The sequence below is a fragment of the Cydia fagiglandana genome, chromosome 7, assembly GCF_963556715.1.
Source record: "Cydia fagiglandana chromosome 7, ilCydFagi1.1, whole genome shotgun sequence".
NCBI lineage: Eukaryota > Metazoa > Arthropoda > Insecta > Lepidoptera > Tortricidae > Cydia > Cydia fagiglandana.
In genome coordinates, this window is record NC_085938.1 from 17,511,733 (window position 1) to 17,536,152 (window position 24,420).

At 37.6% G+C, this 24,420-nt stretch overlaps 1 protein-coding gene and 1 long non-coding RNA gene across 2 annotated transcripts in view; both read right to left on the reverse strand.

The window, feature by feature from the left end:
* Positions 1-24,420, reverse strand: part of LOC134666050 (polypyrimidine tract-binding protein 2) — a 652,404-nt gene that overhangs the window by 328,823 nt on the left and 299,161 nt on the right. The gene's annotated exons all lie outside the window — the stretch shown is intronic.
* On the reverse strand, positions 21,848-23,391 carry LOC134666350 (uncharacterized). Its single transcript, XR_010098483.1, has 2 exons — positions 22,832-23,391; positions 21,848-22,429 (listed from the first exon to the last, which is right to left on the reverse strand). It is a non-coding gene; the product is annotated as an uncharacterized LOC134666350 (long non-coding RNA).

Below are 24,420 nucleotides of genomic sequence, written 5' to 3' on the forward strand. Positions count from 1 at the left end.
ATATACCGGCGATATCAGCGCCGCCGCAGCAATGTCACAAAAGTAATGTAGCTGCAGTTGGCGGCATCCGAATATCACCTTAACAAGTACGAGCGAAATGCACGCTATCCGAATGACATCATTTTAATGTCAGTCTAGGTGCGTACGAATTGCCCTCTTATACTGGAGTCAGTTATGAAACGCTGCCATACATGACCCAAAAATTTTTTATTAAGCTATGAGCTTCATCACATCTGATATTTGAGTAATTCTAAGCATTTCTAGCCTGAAGTGGGGGGGAGGGTGGGATACAAAGACGGCCGCCATCCGTCATCTTTAAAAAAAATCTACTCTGATCCTGGTGGGTACTAGGGCAAGTTTGGTATCATTTTCGTATAAACCAAAGACGTAGAATTCATTGCTGATATTTGTTTTTTCAATTTCATAGTAATTTTACAAGAAAAACGTAAAAAGGTGAAAAATTTGGTTGGAGATTTTTGCTACGCGGAGCCGAAACTACAAAAGATAGAAAGTTGAAATTTGCACACTAGATTACATTTATAAAGTGTACAAGAGATAAGAAGCGATTTTGAGAAATTCAACCCCTAAGGGGTTTAAAAAGGGGATGAAAGTTTGTATGGGGTTCAAGTTTTATTTTAAGCTAGGAATTTGAAACTTCGTAAAACGATATATTATTAAAATACAAGAAAACTAATTTCAGCGTTTTTGAAAATTCATCCCCTAAGGTGGTGAAAAAGGAGTTGAAAGTTTGTATGGATATCAAAAAAATTTTCGAACGCGGGACTTGAATCTTTGTATTTGGGGATATTATTAAAAGACAGGAAAAGTAATTTCAGCGTTTTGTAAAATTCATCCCCTAACAGGGTTAAAAAGGGGTTGAAAGTTTGAATCCATTACAAATCCGAGTAGACACACATTTCTTATTGCCTCCCAGGCTTGAAATGCTTAGAATTACTCAAGGAACATATGTGATGAAGCTCATAGCTTAATAAAAAATTTTTGGGTCAACTTTATAACTGCTTCCGCTATTAGACTATTAACGGTATAGAAGTTTTCGCCCCTAAGGGCCATCGTATTTTCTTCAAACAAAAACAGGTATTTAGTTTTCATGTGTAGTTTTAATTAAGAATGAAAGCAGCGTGTTGCATCGAAAACTTTTGGTTTACTTTACGTTTGTAAATATACATCTGAAATGGAAAAACGCCGGGTTGAAACAACATTTAGTAAAAACATGTTGGTTAAAAAACTCCAATGGAATATTTTTTGTGGGCTATCGTTAATTTATGAAAACTTATTCGAGTTGTTAATTGAATTATATACAAGAATATTTCATTAGTCCGATTCGAGCTTACATTTTCATGACAAATGATGTCGTTTCGGCTAAAAACTGCCGAAACTTTCGGCCGCGCTGCCGAACCTGTACTTTCGGTAGTGTACGACAGAAGTTTCACTTTCGGCCGAAACTAGAGCAAAGATAACCTTCCATCACAGAATAAATAATAGTAATACAGAAGACTCACTCTCTAACAAAACGCGTCTGTCACGATCAGCACAGATATGGCCTAGGTGGCGACAGCGCCACGCGCGGCTTATAGCAAACCCCAAAATTGGGGTCGAACGGATGTACTTTTAGCTACCTGTAGCAATGCGACGAAATCGCGGAGTGAGCCACGCCTGCTTCCGTTTCGGTATCGGCAAAAATCCGGTTTCGGCCGGAAACGAAATAAAACAAACATTTAAGGCAGTTTAAAAAGTTATCTCATCATCATCATCATTTCAGCCTATTTACGTCCCACTGCTGAGCACAGGCCTCCTCTCATGCGCGAGAGGGCTTGGGCTATAGTCCCCACGCTAGCCCAATGCGGATTGGGGACTTCACATACACCCATGAATTTCTTCGCAGATGTATGCAGGTTTCCTCACTATGTTTTCCTTCACCGAAAAGCTAATGGTAAATATCAAATGATATTTCGCACATAAGTTCCGAAAAACTCATTGGTACGAGCCAGGATTTGAACCCGCGACCTCCGGATTGAAAGTCAGACGTCATATCCACTCGGCCACCACTGCTTCTGAAAAGTTATCTAATGACGACAAATTGATGTTTATTTGAATAAACGACTCAAATACGATCACAAAAGTACCAAGAACTCCACTACCTCAGCCGTGACCAAAGGCTGACGTAGCCATAGATCAAAACCGCTCAACTATTCAGAAGCCGGCAAGTTGTGTTATCATTCATTAATGTAATTAATGGAGTTGCGAACTATGCTGGCTGATGGTCGGAGGTGAGGTATCATCTTTGTTGTATAAGCCTTTAACCACAGAATAAATAATAGGTACGGAAGGTTCACTCGCTAACACGACAGATATGACTGCAAGGTGGCGCCAGCGCGAGCAGGCGTCCGTCCCGTAGCGGTGCGCGGCAACTAGGGTTTAGTAACTGGCCGCCCTAGGGTTTAGTAACTAAGTTACTGGCGAATTACCCTACTATAATTTATACTAGACACCATAATTGGTGTGGGCCGCATGCTGGTAGCTACGCGACGAAATCGCGGAGTGATCCACGCCTGCCTTTTAATTTAATTAACATTTAATGTTTCTTAACTTGTTGGTATACCAACACGCAGACGAAGTCAATGTAATATATTACATACTAGCATCTGCCCGCGACTTCGTCTGCGTGGAATGATGATAATAATTGATAAACACTACCCTATGTCCTTCATCGGGCTTCGAATCTCAATTCCCAATTTCATTGAATTCGGTTCAGCGGTTTAAGAGTGAAGAGGTAACAAACAGACAAATACACAAAGTTACTTTCGCATTTATATATTACATATATAGTAGGGATAGTTAAATTATATATTATACAATATAAATATTCTTAATATACAGGAAAAAATTAAGGAATTGGCTTTGAAGAAGTAAATTGAAAATAAGTACAGTAATTCAAATGTTACGAGTAAAATACAATTATTAAAACAAGCATTAAACAAATAATATATTATGCAAAGATAATTTGATATAGAGGCGGATTGTCAAAGTAATTTTTGTAGGATTAGCAAAAGATGGCACCGTACCTTTGGCCTATGCTCGTGTAGATGGCGACACTTCTTGACATTCAACAAAAACACATATCAGAACAAGATCAAAGTCCAATGGCGTTCTAAAGGTTTTGGCAGGTGGACGAAAAATGGCAGTAAATTCACAGTGGCTACAAAAATTACTTTGAAAATCCGCCTCTACACTAAATTATCTTTGATATACGGCACGAGGCAAAATCCTTCATGTGTTTAAAGCTGTCTATTTCCGCGGCAATTAATAATTTGCCCAAATTAATGAATCCTCCTGTTATCATTAGCATCATTAACGGCTCGTCATTAAACTAGTAAATAGTACGTAATTAATTTATATCAACAAGAACTCCTGGGGGACACGAGCTCGACGTTTCGATTAAAACTTTGTATCCTTTCGGATTCACGTTAAGGCGAATCGTTTGTTTTATCAAGCATAATTACCATAGTGACTATATTTGAAAATAAAACAATTGTTTACCGACGGGTGATTAATGGCGTATTTAGTCATGGGAGTCTGTAATTTTACTATTTTAAATAATAATAATTTATTTAGAAACAAGATAGGTATTACTACAAGAAATTAATAACTAGCTTAAATCTTAAATAGGCCCTTGAGGCATTGTACCAAGGATGCTGGCGGCATCTCCTTGCTATTTGTGTTTGTAAGAAGGGACAAAATACAAAAGTTTTCTAAGTAGCGTTAGTAGTTTAGCGCACAACAGGCGCGCGTCATTAGTGCTTAAAAATGGAGACTTAGGCTCTCCGAAACATGTCGCAAGAGTGAATTAAATCATATAATTAGATTAAAGTTATGTAGGTAGGTATATTTATTTTAGTATTGCAATTTCAAAACGGTTAGGTATCATAGAAACAGAATAGTCTACATTCATTATTTTAAAATTTTTAGTACAATCATTTCCCTCCCTAAAATGTATTTTCCACGACACTAATCACGTCACCTTAAGCTAAAACTGTCTTTTTTGTTAATAAACCTTCCTAAATTAATAACCGGCAAGCCCGCGGATGTTTTGTTGTATTTTGATTATAAAGGTAATCCAATCCGAACTTCTTTGTTGAGAATAAACTCGTAATCTCTTTTTACGTTTCTCGTGAGCGTATGATGCGTTTTTACTCTCCGTTTCTATTTATGTTTCTAATTTTTGTGTTTCGGTTTTACCTTCGAGGACCAATTTCGCCAGAATTAGACATTCTCTGAACTTGGCATTACGATTGTATAGAATTCTATATTAGTAACGGATAAGTGAATAGTCTATCCAATCCATCCGTCATGTCTGATCCGGGTGTGCATCCACCTCTATTTATATAATATAAGTATAACAATCTGTATACATACATATGTACAATCAAAAAAAGAATTTTCAAAATCGGTCCAGCAATGACGGAGATATGGAGTAACAAACAATAAAAAAAACATACAACCGAATTGATAACCTCCTCCTTTTGAGATTTGGAAGTCGCTTAAAAATGAATCCTTATTTCCCTTGGTCACGGCATCACGCATGACCGGCTGGACCAATTTCGCCGATTCTTTTTGTGTTGTGTTTGTTATTGTAAGGACAAGGATCTTATGAAAGAAAAATTAAGAAAGTGCAATAAAATAGATGGGTAGGTGACACGAAGTTCGCCGGGTCATCTAGTATATTACAATTCACAGGGTTTTCAATGGCGACGCCACACGGAATACGGAATATTAGAGCCAGTAGCACGGTTCATGCGGAATTTGAAGGTAAGTAACTAATTGTTTTCAACTATTTGGATCGGTCATTAGTAGGTTTTGCTGTGGGGGGGTTATAAAAGTAGGTGCGGTGGTTTAATGGTTAAGAATATCAATTTTGAGGGAGGCTACATGCATTGTACGCCGCACCAACGCGTCTATTCTCGAAGAGCTACATATTACCACCCGGCTTTCAACTACATGCTTCCAGAGAATGTTGACCTTCTTTGGCCATGTGGCCCGCCAAGACCCGTCCAGCTTTGAAAAGCTCGTTCTGGTTGGGTGCGTCGAAGGGAGAAGGAGTAGAGGCAGGGCTCCAACTCGGTGGTCTGATGCCATACGCGACGCTACGGGCGTCAACATCCAGGGGTCAATACAGCTGGCCCAAGACAGGGGGGTTTGGAGAGCGGTGGTGAAGAACTGCACTCCTGATGGTCACGACCCTCAGCCTTGAGGAACCGACTAAGAAGAAGAAGACATGCATTGTAAAATAACTGCTTCTTACCGTCCCTAAACTATAGTTCGTTTTTTTAGCATTCGAAATAAGGTAAACAATCTTGATATCTTTTTTCATTAAAAAACACATTTTGTAAAATAAGTTATGACAAATATGTAACAATTATGAATCTAATACGATCATTTATATCCTTAAGCTTTCCTAAGTAATAGTTACTGATTTTAAAAAGCGTTTTGCACTTAAACGACACGTCAAGATCGCTTACCTTCTTGCAAGTTCTTTCTAATGCTAAAAAAACGAACTATAATGCTAACTAAAACGAGTAATATTACTAGCAATATAACAACAGAGCCTTCACAAAAAATAACTGAAACGCAAAACACTACAACTATTGGCAAAAAACTTCATAAAAGTACAACTGTGTCAGTCCGTCGTCGGCGCGCTTACATCCGTCCCTGATCCGGGCGTGCATCCACCACCATATATTATTCACGGCGTTTTCAACGGCGACGCCACACGGAATATTAGAGCCGCGAGCACGGTTCATCCGGAATATGGCGGTAACCAAATTGTTTTCAACGGTTTTGATCGGCTATTTGAGAGTGTAGGTTTGATGAATGTTTATGATGAGTAAATTATTTTGCGAGAGGTTATATTATATGATTTTGTTTGGTACAGTAGCAGCGGAAAACTGATACGTGTATATCACTGCACTTGTTTTTTTTAATGATTAATGTTAATTTTGTTAGTTGTTTTAAGTGTCTGTCAAGTCTGTTTTTAAAACTTTATGCGTATACAATAAAAAAACGTAATGATATATTATATACCTATTTGTCGTGAAAAGCTGTGGAGACATGCATCACGCTTCTTTTTACTAACATACTTATTAAGAATGCAAGAAGCCTTAAGGCATTTAACAACAAATACATGAGTTACACTGAAGTTGAAATAAAGTGAGTATTTTTTTAAAGTCTAAAACGCCAAAAGTAAAGCTTTTCGTGCTAGGTCGTAGCCCGAAATAGCATTTTTACAATCGTATCGCTCATATCTCCCACAAAACGAAGGACCAGCATTTAAAGCACCGCACGTGGAACTAGGTTGACCTAAACTACTCATTTGTATTCAGTTTTTTTACTACGTTTTTCAGAGTAACAACGACTGCAGTGCGAGGGAGCCGCTCTTTGCCAACCCGTATGTGGTTACCGCTACTGGCACTTATACTTTGAAGCATGATTTATTTATTTAATCTTTATTGCACATAAGAAAACACACTGTACAAAAGGCAAACTCAATGCCATAAGGCATTCTCTGCCAGTCAACCTTTAGGCAAAGCATCTGCGTTGCAATAACATGTGGCATAGATGATACTTAAGAAGCAGAACACATTACGAGTAAGATTTTTCAGTACTGCCAGCAAAGTGCCAACTTAAAGATTTTTTAAAAGCAAACCTATTCGGACACTGTTTAATGTTGACAGGGAGACTATTCGAAATGCCAGCTGCCTGAATAGAGAAGGAATAAAGGAATCGGACTTTCCTACTTAAATCTCTTAAATATAATTATAGAGGCAATCATGTGATGACGTACTGCTTGAGGGTTTAATTTGCAATATAGGTTATATTATGTCCTATCAACTTTGGAGGTAAAACAATAATTGATTCCAAAATTTTAGTTTATTTTCGGTTTATTTTATGTTTCTTTACTTATTATTTTAGTCTGTTACCTTCCGTGATTATTTCTCACTTGATGGTCTAATCGGAAGATCAGCGCTGGAAGTCGCCAGCAACATGCTGAGATGGGACCATTTCGTGACATTTTATTTTTCACTTTGTTTTTTCTATGTATGTCTGTTGTCTGTGTGTTTACGAATAAAAAACTATTCTATTCTATTCTATTCTAAAATGTCGTGGTTTAATAATTTTGTAAGGTTTTGATTAAGAATAACCGCACTTTTTGTCCAATATCAACCGGCAGATATAACATATAAAACCATAATGTGCATAGGTTATCTTTATGTTTTTTAAACATAGATTTTTTTACATGAGTAGGAACACCAGACTACTTCTTGCAAAATCATTTTCGAAATAAATGCAATCTTCAAAACATGCTTGTAATAACTACGGGAACATTTTGCTTTGCTTTTACCTCTCAAGTCAATCTCAAAATCTTATATAAAGAGTCTCTAACGTCATTAATTCGGCAGCATTATGAAGCAGACTTAGCAGACCGCCCGCTTCGCGCCGTAGCGGGTACAATCCAGTAGGCTGACTTTATTCAAGTGAGACCGCATTTACGGCTCGGCCACGACATCGAGCGACTTGCGACGGCGGGAGCGTTAACCATAGGTTGGAAGCGTGACACAGCAATCGGACCTTTCGCTCCAACCTATGGTTATCGCTCCCGCCGTCGCAAGTCGCTCGATGTCGTGGCCGAGCTGAGCGGCTACCGCGAAAACAGAAATTCGCAAATTGCGGGGATCTTTCTCTTTTACTCCAATGAAGGCGTAATTAGAGTGACAGAGAAAAATCCCCGCAATTTGCGAACTTCGATTTTCGCGGTTATAGCCCTGTTACAGAAGCCGTAAGGTATTAAACGTTATATGCTCATGTCAATTGGATCCACTTAGTAGGATAGCAGTACGACGTGGCTGGCGAACATTACCATATAATACCATGGTCGTTGAAAATACGTTTTTGGTAATTTATTATAGCCACCGCACTAAAAAGTGTACATGACACAGGAATCTTGCATACGACAATACGAGTAGTATGCGCAGATACCTTACTTGGTTTTCAAAAGAAATAGAGAATTCAATAAAAAAAAGCATAGAGTAGGTAAGCAAAATATTATAATACAATATGAAGTTGCTGATGTTATTTTTTAAACATTGTAGCATTTCACATACCTCTAGGACACAATCTGTGGCTGTGGCATCAACTTACCATTTTTGTTGCTTTGTTTATGGTAAGGCTTTTGAACAATATTACTATAGCTAAGACTGAGCCCTTACTTTTTCTACATCGCCTTCGATTTTCGAACCACCATAATTCTTCCACCACCAACTACAACCACCAGGTCAAGTCAAGTCAAGATTACTATTTATTCATTTATTTTTATAAGACACAGTACATATGTGTTACATTGAAATGGGACTGCCAAACTTCGAAACAGTTTGATGGCAGTTAATATATTTCTTGATATACATTTTTGTATCAATTAAATACACTACCTTTTAAGTGCACTACCTTTACATAAGTATACCGCGATTTGAGTCAGTTCTACTGTACCTATCTCCACTTTCACTGGTACCCTACTGAGCAGATTTAATTAACAAGATATGGGTCTCTTTTAAACCAACTCCACCTAATTTTTGGAACATTGGAGATTAAGAATCAACGGGTTGACAAGATATTAAGCAAATCCACAGTCCATTGTGTAATTAATTACTTTATGATATCGATATTCGTATTGTGCCTTTGAAATTCAATTAAATACTTATTGTTATCAAAATATCTAAATTCTCTGCACTTTTGAAAACCTAATTAAGTTTGTCGACCATTATAAGAAATTGAATTTATACTGTCGTGAGTCATACATATTTTGGAGAGCGTTGGTGTCTATTTTCAAGCACTATTATAAAGGTAACATTCCATCTCTGACCGCAGCTGCACTACTGCTCCGACACGTCGATGTTATTGTCAATTTCCATAGTAAAATGAATGACGAGACAATGAATGACAGTCGTCGCAACGGTAGTGCAGCTGTCGTTGGAAATGGACTGTCACCTTAAAGAGTGGATGAACGGCGGTCACTATTGCCTATTAAGTCCAAATTTGTTCGATGATGTTTCGTTTGTGTATAATATACCTACACATACGAAGCGTACAAGTACACATACAGGTATTAGAAAAATCAAAATCGCGACATTTATCAAAACTCTTTCCATAACTCCTAAGAAAAGTATAATAGAATCACTTCTTCCAACTCCAAGAAAGTTGCCAATTAAATTGCAATCAGGCCGGCTAAGTTGCATGTTACGGCTAAGTTGTGTTACAGCTAAGTTGCATGTTACGAGTAACTTGCGGCAAACAAACGGACGCTAAGTCCCATTGTAAGTCAGCTCAGAGCGCAAGTTCTCTTATGAACTTCTGCTGCGATTATAATTAGTCTAACTAGTCTAATGGTCTAAGAAATACTTAATGGATGAAGACAAGTAGAATTCACTTTTTTGAAAAAAGACACACATATGAAACAAAACAAACATTGGACGCTAAAATGGGATCCCCACTCAGCATAATGGTAACATTCCATTTCTAACCGCAGCTGCACTACCGGTACTGAACGCGTCGCTGTCATTGTCAATTTCCATAGTGAAATGAACAGTAGTGCAGCTGTCGTTGGAAATGGACTGTCACCTTAATGCCGCAAGAAGGATAACATTCCATTTCTGACCGCAGCTGCACTACTAGTACGAACTCGTCGGATGTATTTCTATTGCCACTATACCAACAAATACTAAAAATAGAATACTTAGGTATAATAAATACTTAAGTGGGACATCCCTTCAGGGAAAGGCATCTCGATCAACATCAGAAACAAAAAAAGAAAACAAGAAAAAAAATTAAAAAAACGTCACATACAGAGGGTAGTCAAATTGGAAAGCTTGCGCCATTGAATTGAGGACGTTAGGCCGCAATCTAACTTGCCAAATTAATTTATGACAAGCTTAACAAGGTTGTAAAGCAAATTAAATTTTACTTTGTTTTTGTAACTTTTTTTAGGCGTACACAGTTTTATAATAAAGTGAAACACAAGAAAAGTTACGATGCCACCGTATAATGGCAGATTCCGCTTAAGACTGAAAACTGGCGTGGTATTATAGGAGAATTTTTATAGTTCAAATCTGGCGTCAGCTCTTATGAATCAACAACCTATGTCACAATAACTAGAATATGACATCAATTTTTGTTTATAATTTATGTATGTATGAAAATCGACAATCGTCCTCTAGATACTTATTTGGTTGGTAACTGCAACGCAATACAAAAATTTATTGTCATCTTGGCTACCCGTCCGTTTATAAACATGGAAGTGGTATTTTAGAACTCTTTAAATTCTTTAAAAGTTAAAATAGTCTTTGTGTACTGTGGGTGTACCCTTGATGTTATAACTTACTAAATACAAAAACGATGTGATTTAGCCAGTACAATAATTTCATTAGGGTACAAAAAGGATAAAATTATAGGCATACAGCCTATGAAATTTAAAGGGTTCCCGCCATGGATCCCATCATTCAAAATGGAATTTACATATGTTGCAAATGGAGTTTCCTTTATTTTGAAGTTGGCTACCATAGATTTAAATATAAATGTTGCTGACTTGAAGTTATTTTATTACTTTATACTTAAAAACATTATTTTAACATGACGCGTATTGCCCCAGTCCACTCTTAATTTACCTACCTACTAACCCAATTATACTAATTGCCGCATATTACGTGGAAAGAACAAATACAACCAATCAAAGTATGTTTACGGGATGACCCTTTTCAATCTGAAACGAGTTCGTATCGCCAGACACCGCTCCGAAAAACTTTTAATTCGTTTTTCACTTCGTTATGTTATGAAAATATTTCAATCGTTTTAATTGTGCCCGAATAGGCGGAAAACATTTTATTACGGAGTAACGCTTTTGTGTATAATTTCTGTAATGAGTTTTGTTTGTTTGCACTTCTTACTGTTTTGTTTATGCACTTCTGTGTGGCGAGTTGGATACTTCGGGGCCTTACCATGATGTGTTTATTGCGATTCTGTTTAGGACCTAAACTGAATTGCTAAGGGACGGAGTTATGCGACTTTAGGTTTAGGGTCTAAACAGAATCGCAATAAGGACATCATGGTAATTTGCGTAAATGCAAAAATTTCTGCAAAATTATTAACTTAGCACCCCTGCAATCCCTGCGTACATACTGCCAGGGGTCGGAAACCGGTATTTGCTCCATACAAAAATACCGGTATTATTTCGTTCTTTTTCGCTCATTGGTTTACTATTTCACTTTTAATGGGAAAATCTATTAATACAAAGTCGTTACCTAAATATTTGATTCAGTCCTACGTAAAAAGTATAAAATAATTCAAAATATTGTGTTATTTCGGGGTTTTTTAAAAATACCGGTTCCGAGCCCTGCATACTGGTAACTACTTTAAACTGACCTTGAAGCCTCTACATATATTCTACTAAAACCTGCTGATCATAATATAACTGCAAAACTTATTTAGTTGCGAACACAAACTGCTAAGTGTAATTAGTTGCCTGTACTTCAAGTTTGTGCAACTAAATTCAACAGTCCTCATAGGTGAAACGTTGCACATAAGTTATTCACTAAGTCGGATGCCATGGACCATGTTTAAATAGATGCAGCAAAATGCTCGTATTTTACGTGGATTTTTTTTGTCTACTTATCGTCTAGGAGTAGTGTTATCTTAAAAAGCAAAACCAGGTATGACAATAGGATTAGGGCCTGTTGTAAAATCCAAACTTGCAAAACAATGTACATATTACGCTAAAAAGCGGAAGTTGTTAAATCAGTCTTGAGAATGTAATTTAATATACAAAATCAATTATGTATGTAGTATACTGCGGTGTCTGTTTAGTCGGTGATCTGGTCTGTGGTTGTTGCTAAGACAAACCAACCGACATTGCACTGGCTTATGACATGGCCCGCTGCTACAATAATCTACAAGTAAGTTTGTGTGTTGGTCGGGTTGAGTTATGACGCGGTGTCTGTTTAGTCGGTGATCTGGTATGTGGTTGTTGCTAAGACAAACCAACCGACATTGCACTGGCTTATGACATGGCCCGCTGCTACAATAATCTGCAAGTAAGTTTGTGTGTTGGTCGGGTTGAGTTAACATGTGTTGCGCCAATCGAGGTAAGTTTGGAGATGGTACTTAATTGTAGAATTAGCTAATATGCAAGTCAGAGTTTGGTTGCTAATATGTCTTGTCCGCACAAGAATATTGGTGAGAGAAATGCCAGCGATCTTGGTACCTAAAAATTTTGGAAAAAAAAACAGATCCTATAGGTACAAACTGCTATCTACTGCTACTATAATAACAATTCAAGAATTTGCTTCAAAACGGTCATAAGTCGAAACCTACTTAATTTCCTGGACTATTTGCTTTGGACAACCGCAGGAATGTTCCAATACTCATTTAAATTTAAAGCGCATTTTACTGTGAATCATTTCTTGATCTCTCTTCAATTAAAATACCTACATAGTAAAATACCATAAAATCATAACCTCAATTTATTAATCCGGATCATAACAGTCTTTTAGTACAGTATTCTTCATAAAGTTGAACTACTTTCGGGTGGTAAAATTCTTATTAGACATAAATTACAGCTGAGGTGATCTACAGCAACAATGTCGATATTGTTACATAGTTACCTTTCGAATGGACTATCGAGGTACACTGATTTGAACTTTCATTATTTAACACATTATCGAAAAACCGAATGCCTATTATCGTTAGTATTGTGTGTCGACCGAGTGACATCCTCTCAGCACACGGCGTCGTTAACGTAAGAGACGCGAAAAACGTTCAAGTTGATAAACAAGACCTAGTGCGGATAGGTCGAAAAACTCGCGCGGCCAGGTGTTGATAATATCAACTTTAGCCAGTCTTTCTTCGAAAACACGGAGACTTAAAGTGACATTCCATTTCCAACTGCAGCTGCAATACTGTTCATTTTACTATGGAAACGCGTCACTGTCACTGTCAATTTCCATAGTAAAATGAACAGTATTGCAGCTGCAGTTGGAAATGGAATGTCACTCATACCCGTCCTTGAAACGTCGAAGGTAATTTTAAAGCTTAAGTACGCGATTAACTAAGTCCCGTTAAAGTAAATAATAATGATAATCAAAGAACTTTTTAAACAATCTGAATCCACATGATGCCAATACTAAATTGTTGAACATCTACTTTCGCCGTAAGGGGTTTGCCAATTGCCGAACAACATTTAAAATTTGAGCCCATTTAGGGATCCTATCTCGTCGCATAATAATTGATTGTCATAATGTAATGTTACGCATAAAACTCTTTTCGCATATTTTTTCTCCAACTGAAACAGAAAGTATTTTCGATTCAATATTTTGCATAGGTGTGTAGAATAGGGTATGTTAGGTTAGGTTTGTCATTTCTCAGAAATGTTAATATTTCCAGCACAGTAACAATTAGGTATGCGAAATGAGTTTTATGCGTAATATTACATTAGAACCATCAATTATTATGCGACCCAATATGGACCCGCCCATTTACAATTTTCCGATAATCTCTAAACCACGCGAAGCCTAAACAAGCTTCAAGGTAATATAGCGTAATAATTCGATTCCCATCAACGCTTGCCCGGTTAATTGCTCCAGCATTCTCCGCGGCCCGGTATGTCAATGAAATCAATTACTCGCACCGTCCTAGACACATTGTCGGGAGATTACCACATGCCCACATTGCCCACACTAACCATAAGTTAATACCGGCGGAATGTCTTCATTGCTGGCCGGTGCAGCAAAGTGCTGGCTTGATAGGGATACATTCCATGAGGGTATTCAATAGCTTACTATTTTTAGATAACAAATAAAACAGTCAAATAATAAATCTGTAGAATTAGATGCAGTAAACTAGGGGGCGGATCTGCGATACTGATTGGCCTAGAATCTAGGCCCTAGATTAAAATTCCGGTAATCCGCGTGAGAAGCACATTTAATCTTTATAATTCTGTATTTAAATCGTCAAAATGTTCATACATTATTAAAACGTTGCAAAAACTAGCTAACAGCTGAATTTAAGACTTAATTTCAGATTTTTAATTTTATTTTTTATTTTCATGGCGAGAGCGAAAAGTTTACACCTATAGTCTGTTCGAGAAACTGAAAACAGTGAAAAATAGAGATAATACTCCTACAAAAACGGACAAGTGCGAGTCGGACTCGCCCACCGAGGGTTCCGTACTTTTTAGTATTTTTGTTGTTATAGCGGCAACAGAAATATATCATCTGTGAAAATTTCAACTGTCTAGCTATCACGGTTAGGTAGTGATCCAAAAGACTCGAGCCCTGTTAGCTCTTTTTTTAGGGCTCGCCTCATCTCTAAAGGCTAGGCCTAGGCTTTGCAATACAGAGTATTTTATTTGTATTGTAAAAATACCCATTTCGGGATGCCTTGATACGAACATGTTACAAATGCCTCGCCACATGCACATCGCGGCAAGCCCAGCATTCTAAATTCCGTGCAGCGTCGAGAAGCCATAGATTCGGCAATTCCTGCATGTGGAAAATAAGTAATTTAGTATAACTAATTAACACATTCACTGCCAGCGACCCGCTAGGCGAGTTCTCTGTTCATAGGCATAATACGGGTTTTTCCCATGTCTCAACTGCGCGCAACTACTTGTAGCGCGGGTAGATAATATTTAATTCACAACAGAACAACATCGGATTTTTAATTTTGGATATTGCGCCAGAGTTTAGTATGGGATTATCGTTGTGATTTCGAATTTGTTCCCATAGTATATCCTACATTTTGTAGCTACGTAGAGAGGTAGAGTATGTGGGCTAAGCACTTAGTATTTTTTATTTCCCCGCAAAGTAATGCCCAATTCCATCACTAATCCTTATTCATCAATCTTTATAAGCAAAAATTATTTAATTTGTGTTTTATCCCTTTCTTGCAAGTATTTAAGCCATAATGACAGATTAAGACAAACGATTAAAAGCAAATTGAGGCTTGTAGCGCATTTGTGAATAACACCATTAGATATGAAATGGTTTTTATTAACTCTCATAATTATACGACTATATCGCTTTAATCCACTGTCCGAAACTCCTCTTTAAAGCTCACATTATTAAATGTCACATAATAAATTCCGTTTCGCGTCAACTTTAATCGATATACAAACGGGTTCAAATTAACGTTTTCGGCCGAATATCGCTGAACCCACCGCATTTCCAGCCTATATCCAAATAGTTTTCAGATAGATCATAATTCGTACATACATTCATACATACGGTGCAGCATCAAAAAAGGAGTAAGACATTTTCTCAAAAATCAGTTTGAATTCATTCATCATGCAGTTTCATTTTAGTTGTAGGTAATATAAGGACCGATACAGATAGACTGCAGTCCGACTGAAATTTGTGCAAGTTGCAGTCAGGTTGCAGTCCGTCTTTAGCGGCCCTACAATTCAAAATTGCGTCAGCTAATCTCGAAGAGGGGTATTAAATATTGTCATTTATGCTTGTATGCCAAAATGCACAGCGTTTTCGCTTTTTTAGGCCCAGAAAATATATCCGTCTCCTAGCCTACGAAGCAGGAAGTCCCGGGTTCGAATACCAGTGAGGGTGTTTATATGTGAGTTTATCACGAATAAATATCTGTTCCTGAGTTATGAATGTTACTGTATTTACGATATACATGTATATCAGTGAGTACAGTCAGCAACAAAAATAGAGCGTATCAGACTATGCGTGTAAAGTATCTACCTACCATTCTTCAGTCATTCAATTTTTTTTTCACTATGTTTTTTTTGTTATGTATGTCTATATTGTCTGTGTGTTTACGAATAAAAAACTATTGTATTCTCTAATAGCTTAATAAAATACGATATGTCTCAATATGTAGAAAATTACACTGTTACAAATGCCCATCCAAGACAGTGAATTTTTCCACTTTCAATTTGTTTCTAAACTTAATAGCATAGTTCGCAGACGTTTCTGCTTGATACAAAATTAATTTTGTTACAAATATGTACTTCTGATCGCGAATTTTAGAGAGATATCTCTATTTGAAAAGTATTCTTGTGCAGAAGATAATTTTGTCGCATTGTTTCATCCGCCGATGCTGACTGTACCATTATTTATTCTACGCCACAATTTCGTACCTAATCATAAATAGCTTTTCAATAAATAATCTCATACCCGATTCATCTTGCGGCGGCATGGACGCAACAAAGGATTTTAATTCGCTTATCGTACGCTTTGTTACATATAATTCTTTATTCCATCTTCCCTTTTGAAGGAGCTCATACAATTTACTTTGCAGAAAGCGACCCTTTATGTTTTTGTGAATAGTAAGTAGAGGAAAATTCGTTATTCGTAAGCATAAAGGTCTGTAGAAGGATGTTGTTAGTTCTTTAATGTGATTCGGCTGGATGTAATTCTGAGCGTAGTTTTAATGGAACAGAGCTTCAAGCTATTTGCTTGTGAACATAATGTGAATAAACATATATACTCGTACTCTGTGTAGTATATAAGTAGGTATAATAGCAGTATTTTTGAAAGAAGAACACGCTTACAAATACACTTCGTGTGTTTACAATACAACACAATACTCTTAATTGCATACTCGTAGATTAATTATTAAACATAACTACTTATGTTTACACTTATTTCATTTTAGGCACCCACAAGTTTATACAGCCGAGTGCCGACTATTCTTTACTTTACTCGAGTCATTGACTTATACATATATTACTTCGTAAAGACTGAAAGAAGATTGGATGATGATGATGAGTTCGCATCTCGCGCGATTTGGTCCCAACTAGTTGCGTTAGACTGCACGATTGACTCGAATTCGTGAGTGACACCGCTGAACCCAGCCCCTTAGCCCCATTTGTAGTTCCCGTAAGGCCCGTCCCAAATGTGAATTACGAGTTTGCGTTGTTTCACTACAGTTAAGGCTACCTAACATTTTAAGACATTATCAGACCAGCAAAATGTTAAAAAGGCAATGAAACAACAATACCAACGCAATTATCTCAGATAAAACGTCTGCCAATCATTATTGTTATCCGCGATCACTAAACTAATTGGAATGAAAACGAAAGGTACACTGTGATTGTTCTAGTTTCCAGCAATTTACTGAGTGACTGAGTAATCAAAACTTTGTCAATGAATATCCGATTACGTTCCACTTTGTCGTAGCTTTATGTATCTATTGTTTTTATTTCATTTTTTGTACCGATTACGATAATAATTTAGTAGGAGATTTTAAAATACATCTTATTCATGGAAAATCTATTTAGATATATATACGGATAGCGGCATCCTATATCATACAATTGTTCGTTCATGTACAATAACATTATGCTAGCAGAGCCATCAGTCCATCACATATATTCTCGTAGGTAAGTAAATACATAATATAAAAAACATAATATCATATTAAAAGAATTAAGTAATCTCTTCTTCTTCCTCGCGTTATCCCGGCATTTCGCCACGGCTCATGAGAGCCTGGAGTCCGCTTGACAACTAATCCCATGATTTGACGCAGGCACTAGCTTTTACGAAAGCGACTGCCATCTGACCTTCCAACCCAGAGGGTAAACTAGGCCTTATTGGGATTAGTCCGGTTTCCTCACGATGTTTTCCTTCACCGAAAAGCGACTGGTAAATATCAAATGATATTTCGTACGTAAGTTCCGAAAAACTCATTGGTACGAGCCGGGGTTTGAACCCGCGACCTCCAGATTGCAAGTCGCGCGCACTCGCCGCTAGGCCACCAGTGCTTCTTAAAAGAATTAAGTAATCAATTAAGTAATTAAGTAATCAGTAATTAAAACATTACTTACATAATACGTTCAGACCTTTAGAAAAGTTACCCAACTAAAATTTTCCATTATTATAAAATAAATAAGATCTGTAAAATTAAGGTCTGTATTTTCTAATTACCTTGCATTGCCCATTTTCTTTTGGTCTACTAAAATAAACACCGTGGGAATTTAAGGTATCGGTTTCGCTACCAAAACCCCATGTTCATTAACACGTTCCATTACATAAATGAGTTCAGTCCTAAATGAACAATAGTGATAAAGGGCAGCACTCTAATTTTAACATACGAATTAAATGGACACGTGATGGCCCGCCCGGGGGAAGACCGGCACAAAAGGTCGGTCCCTCAATATTGAAAAAGGGGTGATCAAAGCCGAACGATACGCTTCCACGTATTGTACTCCTTTTTCTATTCTGTTTGTGTAGGAATGTTGCCATCCTTTTGCGCAGTTGACGCCTCAGAAGAACCAGTGTTACGGCCCCATCCGAACTTTAAGATACGTCAAATATTACTATCTACGATATAGATTAGATATGTCAGTGTCAAAAGTGACGTTTTAGTTTGGAGAAAAGTCACTTTTGACTTATATCGACTCTAGTTTTTCAAGGTGCTCTTTCACAAGTCGATAAAATATTTAGAGTGACAGCACAATCATAGGTAATAATTTTAACCTCTACCCGCACACAAGACAAAAAAACGCGAAGAGAAACACTTTCGATTTGTCAGAACAAAAATTAAAACTATAATGAGATAATAATGGACATTGAGATGTCATAATGTACAGTCAGCAGCAGAAGTTGCTAAGCGGGCTAAGTGTTCAAAATGATCTTGACGCGACCTTATTGTCAAGAGAATAAAAGCGTGTCAAGGTAATTTTGAACACCTCGCCCGCTTAGCAACTTCTGCTGCTGACTGTACTTGTAAAATAAGTCAAAATAATAAACGTATTTCGCAAAGGTTTAAAAAATACCAAATGGTGGAAGTATCCTACTACAGAGAAATTTTCCCGTGAAGCTCAGTCGACAGCTTTAATATTAGGAATTTCTCTCCTATTCTATTTTACTAAAAATACTAAGTCCCTGTTCCCAGTAGGTACCAATTTCCAACGTGGTTGTGTGATAGAGCTTTATTTTTTAGTTTGCCAGAGTTCAAATCTTACCTGATACTCCTTATTTAGGTACAAAGAAAAACATGTCAAGCAAACACATTAAAATAAATACCTATAAACTAACTTATATACTAAAACTACAAATAAACACAGCCTTATTTAGTAAATCAGCACATTTGAAACATTGTACCAGCTCATATTAAATATATTAAGAACGGGCCACTCAGTGTATTTAAAAAAATGCTCGACATGTTTCACTCCGTACCGAGGAGTGTCATCAGGAGCTTGCGCAGCAGGCGCAGACTGCGGGCGTGGGTGGTTACTAATAGGGCCCGTTTGGTCTATTTTGACAGAATGGTAACTACGAAACCCTACAATGAGCATGGCCCGACATTCTCTTGGCCGATTATTAATATATGTATTTAATATCACGCATATTCGGGAAACGAGATAATTACAAGATCTAGAGACTGTAACGTAGTACATTTTTCTAAATTTGAAATAAATATTTTGGGTCGATTGATAATTAAAAGAAAAATCCCTCTTCTAATTTCAACGTTTTTAACGGTGTCCAAAACAAACCTCATTGATTGCATTTCTATGCATAATCTGTTGCATTCAGATGCACCTCTCGATGCTTATCTGTTGTCGGGGTTGTCATATGACTAAAAATAATTAAAACTTGAGATATTTATGTTGTCACTCCAGGAAAACTTTGTATGAAGTAGGTAGGATTTATAAGATAAAAAACAATTTTGATTTAAAACAAAACATAGAAATTACAGACTTACAAAGTGGCTCTGGAATGAAACAATATTAGATTAAATGGTAAAATATATTTCTTAGGCTCAGGAGTAATATTGTCTAAATAATTCAGACAGAATTTCCGTGGGATTTGTGTCTTCAAGGGACTGCCACCCTATTACCTTTTGTTAGGGCTCTCAGGGACTCCATATTGGAGATCATTCGAGAATGATATGCACATTTGATTCGGGACCCCCTCTGGGGACACTCGCTCGCAAGAGCCCAATTTGTGGGAAGACCACACTTTCGGCATGGTGGTCTGAAAGATGGAAACGGCTTGAGTCCTTCGGAAGCTCCACTGAGTGAGTAGAAATTAAATTTCGTGGTGATCAACTCCACAATGGCGCGAGACGTTGTGGGTTTGTTCTTAACCAGATTGTGGTTCTTTGCAGAGAGACTCCTGCTCGAGGGAAGGGAGCGCTCCGCTAGAAGGCTTAGCAGCTACCAGTGCGGTGAGCCAAATTTCCAATGGTTTCATCTCTTTTCTAGAGGCCATAAAGGGCGTAGGCTAATATAACCTTTTCTCGGTTTTCAGGAGCCGGGATTTATTTACTCATTCATTTATTCATTAATTTATTTCATTCGTTGAGTAATTTATCTCAAAAGCTTCAAAATCCTAGAAGTCAATTTAATTTTGGAGACCTCCTGGAGCGAGGAATTTAAGCACGCCATCTGCCTCTGCCACGTCATTTTGGTACCACGTGCGCGGCCCCTGAGCTCTACGTCACCGCTCAGCATCAAGCTTCACCGGGGAAAGCAGCCTGTCATCCCGCTGCATCTGAGGAACGTTTAAATTCTGAGGTCGGTCCTTTCCATGATTTAATTTAGTAGGGCATCAGCGCCAGCTGCAAAGTTTAGAGTAAATTTAGAATTTTGAGCAACCACTAAAGTAAGATAAATACATTTGAAAATCCTGGTACATAGTATTTAGTATTAAAATAAATTAGTTCTTAAATAAGTAGAATTCTGTGTGAAGCTTTATTCTGGACCTGTTAAGCGGCCCAGCTTTCCACTGAGCTAAGTTCTAAAATTAGGTGTCGTCAAATCAAGTTAAAGGTTCACACAGATTCGCAGGTTAGGATTAAATCACAAACTTACCACTGGCAAGATCTTAGGTTTAATAAAGTTTCTATAATATAATTTGTGTTCGCTTTTTCATCTCCCAAAGTAGGTTCCTATAGCAAGCAATTTAGACACCACATTTTTTACTGTTTTAATTTCATTTTTTTTGTGCTAACGTGCTATAGCTTTCTTTGAACAAGCCGGAGCTTTGCAATTTATTTAACCCCTATAAAATAGCACGTTTCACTGGCGCCCTGGGTATAAACTTGCTAAAGGAATCTTGTGAAATTTCATGTACCAGGAAAGTTGTGAAATATTTACTGTGTTAATCACCTTTTTGTTTAGGCTTGGTTGCTCTCTATTCATTAAATAGTCTTTAGATATAGTAATTTGAGGATTTGATTGCAATTTTGCTGGTTTGATGCAATTTATTTGATGTTTTTTAGAAGAGAAAGTGACAAGCAATTTTTTGATTTTTGAGGTTATTGCCAACCGTAAAAATAACGTGGTTTTGTACTTTGCACCAAGTACATGCTAGGAAATTTCACTCATTTTAGATACTAAGATTTAATTTCAACATTTGTTTTAGATTTGTGTTGCTTTTAAGCGTAAAATTGAAATTTAAAAAGGTTTTTGTGCATTCTTTTGTAGTACGGACTTATTACAAAGATATTCGAATTTGAGAAATAACAATTAATTTCGAGTACTTGCTTACATTTCCCTTAAATTTCTTTAGTGTCAGCTCATTGTTACATATTTAAAGTAAAAAGTATTGAATTTCGTTGGAAGTATTACCTTCTTGGAAGTTTGTGGTATTGTTTGGAACCAATTTCATAGTAGCTTTCACTTTGCAAATTTAAAAAGAAAGTTGACGTTTGAAAGTGTACACCTGTCAGTTAGAAATTATTTTCGGTAGGAAAAATACTTTACTCATTAAGGATTACAGTTACATTATTTGTAGATTAAGATTGGTTTAAAGAAAATAGTACACTATTTAATATTATTTAATCTTGTTAGAAAACAACATAGTGATACAGTCATACATACAATACATATTGTTAATACCAGAATTTTCAATACAGTAGTTTATACACTAGTTAAAAATGGAGCGCAGCATTCAATTTCACAGTCTTTTGAAGGATGAGTTGATTTATGAGGTTCAAATTCGGTCGGAAACGCCTGCAACCACGGTTGACGCTTTGAGAAAGCAACTTAGGTCTCTTATTTTAGAAGCGCCTAGCGAGGACATAGTGGAGACTGAACTGTCAGCGGAGTCGGAGCTAGGCATTGTCTCGGAGAAAGTGATCGATTTGGCTTCTATTGTTGACAAATATTGTGAGACAAAGGAGAGGTATTCTTTAAGTCGCGCTAAAGCCCTCGGCTACCATATTTATCACCGTCTGGCTAGGGTTCAGCCGGAACGCAACCAGACATTGCTAGAACTGAAGACTAGTTTGCAATCCAAGCTTGAGAGTTTATTGACGAAGATTGAGGGTCCAGGTTCAAGTCCAGCAGCACCCAGCGGCAGCGCAGAGGTTTCAAATCCAAATCCTTTGGTCTCCGGCAATAGTTCTGAAATGTTAACAAGCGGTATTAGGGAAATGCAGGTTCAGTGCTCTAGTGATTTGAATATTTCAAAATGGCAGGTTAAATTTAATGGTTTGACAGACCCGCGCTCATTTTTGGAGCGTGTGGAGGAACTAAAAGAAGCAAACGGGGTTTCAGATGCCAAACTATTTAGGGCGGCACCACATTTATTTGTAGACTCGGCATTGTTGTGGTTCAGAGGTGTCAAGGGTTCGGTTTCAAGTTGGCAGGATTTAAAGTCACTTTTGTTGGATGAGTTTGTCCCCGGTGACTATGATTTTAGGCTGAGACAGGAAATTCAAGCTAGAACGCAGGGGGAAAACGAACCCATCCACTTGTATTTTGCGGTAATGTCTGGCATGTTTGCTAGATTGAAATCAGACTTACCGGAGGAGGCGAAACTGGACATCTTGTTGCACAACATTCGCCCACATTTTACTCAGCAGTTGGCATTGGTAGATATTAAGTCGGTCGCCGAACTGAAGGCTTATTGTCGCAAGGTTGAGTTTTCACAGCAAAGGGCGAAATTATTTGTAGAACCGCCCAAGGTCAGCGAGCATACACTTTGTCGTGATCATGTTTATAAAGGCTCCAGTGCCAAGCAACCTCAGGTGAATGCCATCGCTGCTAAACAAAGCTCAAGCTTCGCGACCAAGTCGGATAGTTCCTTTTCACAGCGAAAACAGCAACCAAGGTTTTCGGACACGAAGTTTTCGAAACCACATCGTGGAGTTTGTTACAAATGTGGTAAACCAAATCATAATTTTAGATTGTGTAAAGAAAAGCCTAAATTAAATTCGTATAGCTGTTTTGGCTGTGGCAAAGCAAACACAATCAGATCGGAATGTGAAATCTGTCAGAAGGGTAACGTTACAAAACCAATGCAACAACAGTCAAAAAACGCCTAAGGTTGAATCGTAGCAAGTGTCAATCAAATCGATTAAAGTTTAAATCGATTGAACAAAATAAAAATGCAAGTTCGATTGCTACGATTCTGTTTGCTCCAAATAAAGATGATATTAGACCATATTTGAAATTTAAAGCGAATGATTTTGAGATTTATGGATTGGCCGATAGCGGTTCAGCATTGTCAGTTTTAGGGAACAATGCACATTTGGATTTTGTCAAATTTGGTTTTACATTTCAGGAAGCGTACTCTAGTTCGTGTAGGGTCGCAAATGGAGTAAATTGCGAGTCGATTGGGTACATTTTTGTCCCGGTTACGTTTGAAAATACTACAAAAGTAATAAAGTTTGTAGTAATACCCTCGATCGTGAATTACGTTATTTTAGGGTATGATTTTTGGAAAGCTTTTGATTTATTGCCTGAATGTTTAAAAAATGCGGAACACATGACTCCACCTGAAAATTATTTTAGTTGTAACGGTTTAAGTGCAGAACAAGTACACACGATTCGGTCTTACGAGCATTTAACTGCGGCCGAGAGGGAACTCGCGGACACCGTCGTAGGGAAATTTAAAAACATTTCGTTCGAGGAGAAGGGGCTTGGCAGAACCAGCTTGACGGAGCATGTTATCGATACTGGTAATGCCACGCCCATCAAAACGAAACAGTACCCGTTATCGCCGGAAAAACGCGCTGCTTTAGCCTCCGAGTTGGACCGTATGTTAAAATTGGACGTAGTTACACCCTGTGAGAGTCCGTGGAATAACCCGGCTCTTTTAGTTAAAAAACCTAACGGTGATTGGCGATTTTGTTTAGATTGCAGGAAATTAAATGCGGTCACAAAGGGAGATTCGTATTCCATTCCGTATATACCCCAGATTTTGGATAGTTTGAAGGAAGCGAAATACCTGACCTCGATCGATTTAAGTTCCTCATTCTGGCAGATCCCGTTAGCTGAAACATCACAGGAAAAGACAAGTTTTTGCGTGCCCGGTCGTGGAATGTTTAAGTTCAAGGTCATGCCTTTTGGTCTCTGCGGCGCATCTGCGCGTCAGCAGAGGCTGATGGACA